The sequence below is a fragment of the Macrobrachium nipponense genome, chromosome 24 (assembly GCF_015104395.2).
Source record: "Macrobrachium nipponense isolate FS-2020 chromosome 24, ASM1510439v2, whole genome shotgun sequence".
NCBI lineage: Eukaryota > Metazoa > Arthropoda > Malacostraca > Decapoda > Palaemonidae > Macrobrachium > Macrobrachium nipponense.
The window spans coordinates 73,566,078-73,572,240 of NC_061091.1; the positions used below are offsets into that span (position 1 = coordinate 73,566,078).

Genomic DNA, 6,163 nt, shown 5'->3' on the forward strand with positions numbered 1-6,163 from the left:
GTTTATAATACTTTTATGTGGATATTATATCATATGTGTATATATATTATATGTGTATATATTGTTTATGTTGTATATATTTGTATATGTGTGTATATTGTATATGTGTGTATATTGTATATGTGTGTATATGTATATATGTGTATATATATACTGTAATATTATATTTTATACTTTAATCCATACAGGAATATGCATTAAATTATTTATTGCAGTACTAATATTGTCAATTTTTACATTTCAGAATCCCCTACATCATGACCATACCAACATTTTTCCTCGGCTTATAATGTAAGAAAATTTCAGATTAATGATAAGAAATTCGTAACTTTTTAATTTTTACACATTTGCTTTTACATTAATTTTTTTTTAATTTTTTTTTTATTATAAAACAAAATGTATTGTACTATGCAAAACTATGTACTGTACTCTAATATTTGTATTTTCCTTCCAGCTGCAAAAAAAAAAAAAAAAAAAAATCAAGCTCCCATGTACAGTACTGTATACCAAGTGGATAAAGAATATTTGTACTTTTTTGAAGGAAATTCCACAAGATCATGGATGTACACCTCACCAGAAGTAATCACTTTGGAAGTTTTCAAGTCAACCAAAGGATTAAAGGTAAGGCTTTCACTACTTTTGTATATTTTTAGATACTTTATACATTTGCAGTTCTGTTGAGGAATGTGATAAGAAATATCACTATGGCAAGCACTAATGTTAAATTGTTTGTATATATTTGATCTCCTTGATACTGTTTTCTTGAATCTGTGTTACTACCATGTACTGTACTTTGTATATCTTTGTGCCTCGTTTTTAATCTTTGGTTATATTTTTTAATCATGCCCAAAGATGCCTCCTAAATGGCCTGCTCCTTCTAAAGCTTCTGGCAAAGAGCCTAAACACCAGAAGAAGGTCATGATGCTCCAGGAGAAGGTAGCACTTCTGGAAATGTCGAAGGAAGGGAAAAGTAGCCCACCATTATGTCATGAATTAGAGTACAGTTTGGTACATCAAAAAGAAAGCGGCGATAATAATACATACTGTGGATGTTAGCTTCTCCGGTTGTACCAAGACAGTTTGTACCGTGTGTGAGATGAGCATTGTGAGGATGGAGTCGACCTTGGCATAGTGGATAACTGACTGCAGTAAGACCATCCCCCCTTGATGGCAACATTATCTGCGAAAAGGCACGAAAATTCTACCAGCAGTTTTTGACTATTACAAAATCATGATTTACAGCAAGCAGACTACTTAAGCTTCGACGACCTCATTAAAGAAGAGGAAAAGGCAGGACCATTGTCGGCTAGCAATGGGTAGTTCCACCGTTTCCAGAAGCGATTCATATAAAGCGTGCGTCTGGGCATGGGGAATTGGCAGCGTCAGATATGGTAGCAGTCACAAAATATCCCGAGACCTTCAAGAATATCATCAGGGACAAGGGCTACCGTCCAGAGCAGGTGTTCAATATGGACGAGACTGGCTTTTTCTGGAAGAAAACGCCCTCACGGACATACCTCATGAAGGATTTAAGGCCCAGAAGGAGAGGGTTACCCTTATCATGTATGACAATTCTCCTTGCTTCATGCTGAAACCAGACCTCATTTACAAAGGTGCAAACCCCTAGGCCCTCAAGAAGTTGAACAAGAGGTTGCTGCCTGTGTTTTGGATATACAACACTGAAGCCTAGATCACTAATGTCCTTATGTCTAACTGGTTCATTCAGAGCTTCATCCTTCGAGTTAAGGATTACGGTCATCCCCTGCTTTTTGGGGGAATATGGACCACCCCCAACCGTGAATAGCTCAAATTCGTGAATTCTTGACGACATCCCCCTGTAGAAATACTTTTAACTGCCTATTTTAATAGTTCAAACACCAAGTTTATATGTTGAATTCACCTCCTACACCAAATATACCTTAAACTATCATCCCAAAATACTTAAATCTCATTTCAGTCATCTTACAACTCTACCCTTAAAAATATATAGCTTACAGCTCTTGTGTGAAAACGAGTCAAGTTACCCTATACGTATTCAGGCACAGCCATTTTTTCTCATACAGTATTGAAGGTGTCCCATATTCTTTTTACAGTACATAGGAGAAACACTGGGATTTCACAAATAGAGTTAAGTACCGTACAGTACCAAATATTTAATATGCACTGAAAAAATACATTTAATGGCAGTAGGCGTAGGGGCCCCATTCATCATTCAAGCTACATTAAGTCAAACCCTCGGGAAGATAAAAGGAGGCGGCAATGTGTCGCCATTAGTACAGACAGTATTTACCAAGTCACAAACTTGTTTCTCTCCTCATCATGCGAGCTAGTCTCGATACTGAACGGGTTCATATCTAAACATTTTCTCATTTCTCAAGGAATCCAGTAAGCCAGTTTTTCCTAGCGGAGATATCTCGGTCTTTCCAAGGCAGTACACAAAGATGCATGGCAACAGCATACTCATATGCTAGCTTCTTTGTTAGGTTTATTGCCAGGCCATGAAACATAAACCTAAAGGAACAATTTAATAAAAGCTCCTTAAGATCTTCTTCCATCTTGGGTAACAAAGCCTATCTTAAGGCCACCACTGACATTCAGATATACCTGCACAGTTGATCTGTGTAAGGACACCTGAATGTTAATAGGAACAACCTGCAACCATTTTTTTTCTGCCTGCACAGGCAGCCTGAGCAGATAGTTCATCTCAATCGACATGCTGTGATGAAATGACCTGCACAGGTGCGCTTGATCGTTAGTGTGAGGGCGCCTTTTTTTTTCTTCCTTCACTCAGTTCTTGCAGCAACAGAGTGCTGAAGTTTGTTGAAATTAAAAGTATTTATACCTACATTAATAATGTGATCTGTTTTTTGTAACAATGGATGCAGATGTCAGATTGTTATATATTTATAATTTTGCAATTTTTAATAAGAAAAATATAATTGTGTATGATGAAGGCTGAAAGTGACAGCATCATTCCTGAACATGGAGATTTCATGGAAATCTATAAGAAGGTTCCTTGTCTTGGCCAAGTAAAAACTAGAAATTTAACATCAGATAAGTGCACGCTGCTACATTGGGATGAAGGTGATAGCAATTCAATTTAAGCTAAAGCTCTGAATCCGAAAGTTAGGTTAGATCATTTCCTGTGGCCCCTCCCCTCCTTATGTTGTTCGTATACATTTACAATGTTCCCCATGTATTCGCGGGGGATGCATACCAGACCCCCTCCCCCCTGCAAACAGTTAAAACTTCTATAAGAATGCTTCAATCTGCCTCTTTTGTTAGGTAAAACTCAAGAAAAACCCACTAAAAATGTTTATTTGTACCTGGTTTTCTTTAATATTTTTATCACCAAAAGTGCCTTTTATAATGAAATTGATAAAAAAGCAGGAATTTGGGAATATTTCTCAAAGGAAAATACTGCAAATAGGTGAATTTTCCACAAATAATGGGGGATATGTTCCAAAGAGAAATTCACGAATATGTGAGTCCGAGAACACAGAGTTTGCGGATAGTGGGGTTCATTGTACCATTATTTCTTACTGAGTTTTTAAACCATCTACTATTTTGAAATTATATTTCTCTTGGCTTCTAAGTCTATATACTTACTTTATTTTGTTTGGTGAGTAATTGAGTATATTGGCATTGTATCTGATTTCTTTTTCGTCAGTGAATAACTTTTTTGATGACTAATCATTTTTTTTTTTTTTTTTTTTTTTTTGCCTTTTAGGTATGGTATCTAGCGTATGATGGCTTGTGAATCTGCATCACTGTGGGAGCCCTTCAAGATGCAACTTGTAGAAAGCTTTGGGTGTAAGGGAGAACAGTCACCATAGGTATTTGGGTTACATCCTTGCCTTTGGCACTCTCCCTCTGGAAGGTGGGATTGAATTTTGTGGGGACCATCAGGAATTAGGTCTACATCCCACCCTACCTCATGAAAACAAGGTCATTGTGTTCTGTTGGAGGAGTAGCAAGGAAATTAGAGTTAGGATCTTGTTGACTGTTCACCACAATCCCACAGTCATAGTGGATACCAAAACACGTTGAAATGTTTTACAATGGTACTTAAGGGGGAGGGAGCCAACACTTTTCTGGATGGCTTGCAGCCGGCAAGACCTATAAATGGCTCACAACAATACATACAATGCACGTAGTCGGTAGAGAAGACAAAAACAGACATCCAAATGTTCTACGATGGTACTAAAGGAGTCGGGCGGCCTAGTTATCACCCGCTTAGTAGACTGGCCCCGTATTCGGGGGGGATTGGTACCCCACACACACACACACACACACGATAGCTAGCTAAAACCCACGAATACTTAAAACCCCTCTAAAAAGGCTTAGATCTGCCTATTTTGATAGTTAAAACAAAAAAACTCTAAAAATGCTTATATACCTAAGTTTTTTAATAGTTTTATCACAAAAAATGCATTTAGTCAAGAAAATTATGTGAGAATACAGTAATATGTGAATATTTCTCAGTGAAAAATACTTTTAATAGGCAAGTCCGTGAATCATGAGTCCACGAATACCAGGGGTCGACTATATTATTCCAAATAGTTTTTTTTATGTTGATAATGTGTTCCAATTGCTAGATCATATTTATGCTGAACTTCATTAAACTTTTTATATAATTTCTACCACAAAATATTAATACAGTATGAGGTATGTTTTGTTTCAGATGTTAAATTAACATATAATTTTCTTTTACAGATTTTCTCATATGGTGGCTAAGAAGCTGAAACTGTACTTCAAGATTCCTCCATCATTCTTATTGGTACAAAGCTCAGGACCTTAGTGCCATTCCTCTCCAGTGCCATTCATTTCTATTAAAAGACATTACCATGGCTTTCTTTCTTACAAACCAGCATTCTTTAAGTACTTAAGAGGTATAGGGTAGAGCAATGTTTAATTCAACAATCTGAGGGAGCAAATAAACAATTTTTACTTAACATAAATTTATTTGCTAATATTTTTATGTATTTACAAAATCTACAGTCCACACAGGTTTACTAACCTACAATCAATCAGTCAGTTTTCTACCATTTAATTTATGATGATCATCTTACTTGCACTAGCATAACAATACTTGTTCTCTAAATTATTACATATAACATTCTTATGACAACCCCATTTTGTGATATGCAAGGCTCACAATAATACAGATAATACATATCATGACTAACAGGTCACCTATTATCTAATTTCTTCATCTTATATGCAAATTCACTCACAAACTACTCGTTTCCAGTTTGGGAATAGAATATAATTTAGGCCAAAGACAAGTGCTGGGATCAGTGGTCATTCAGCGCTGAAAGGGAAATTGGCAGTAAATAGTTCAGAAAGGGTGGAATGTAAAAGGAAAGAAAGAGAATATGAAAGGAGATAGAATAAAAATGAATGAAAGGGGTTGCAGGTAGTGGTCTAAGGGATGCTACATGGAACCTCATGCACCGTATGAGGTGCACTAGTCCCCTCTGTGGGTTTTTAATTTGGACGCCACAATGAATCTAGATTACATGACCGTTTTCAATGTTATGCAAGCCTCTGGTGCAGTCATTGCAATGTTTCCAAAAAATACGAACGATGAAACTGCGTGCAGTGTTTATCAACCTTTATGCTGATCTCTTTATCAGGTCCTTACTATTCCTGTCAGTTTCTGTTGTCTTATTTCCTTCCTGACACACTGCAGCCAAACTACTTCAAAGAGGTAATACGCCCTCCCAACACAGCAGACCTGCAATCAGATAAAGCTACTACATATTAGTATTCATGGGAGAGAACAATGACTAATATAAAAACAACTTTTAATATTCAATATAAAAATGTATACAGCAAATTATATTTCAGTTTCACTTTTATACAATCCAGAACAACCGTTGTACAGCCACCACAACATGAAGTTTTGTAAGGGATTTTTTTTTCATGATTATTAGTAAAGTTTAGTAATTTCTATTTGTTTTTTTCCCCATTATTTGTCTTTGGCACTTTATTATGGATACTTTGAAGGCTCTACAAAAAGTGTGCTTCTATGCAAAAGACGCTGTCCTATGAACCCATAAAATAACGGTTACATCCTGCAATGATTATATAACACGAATAATTTATATTCTGTGCCTTTCCTGGCTAGGGTTAAACCAGCTTGGAATGGTGCACTTGA

The 6,163-nt window shown here is 36.3% G+C and overlaps 1 long non-coding RNA gene across 1 annotated transcript; it reads left to right on the top strand.

Moving 5' to 3' along the window:
* The first annotated feature begins 460 nt into the window (after positions 1-460).
* On the top strand, positions 461-5,956 carry LOC135205786 (uncharacterized). Its single transcript, XR_010312607.1, has 2 exons — positions 461-621; positions 4,717-5,956. It is a non-coding gene; the product is annotated as an uncharacterized LOC135205786 (long non-coding RNA).
* The last annotated feature ends 207 nt before the right edge of the window (positions 5,957-6,163 follow it).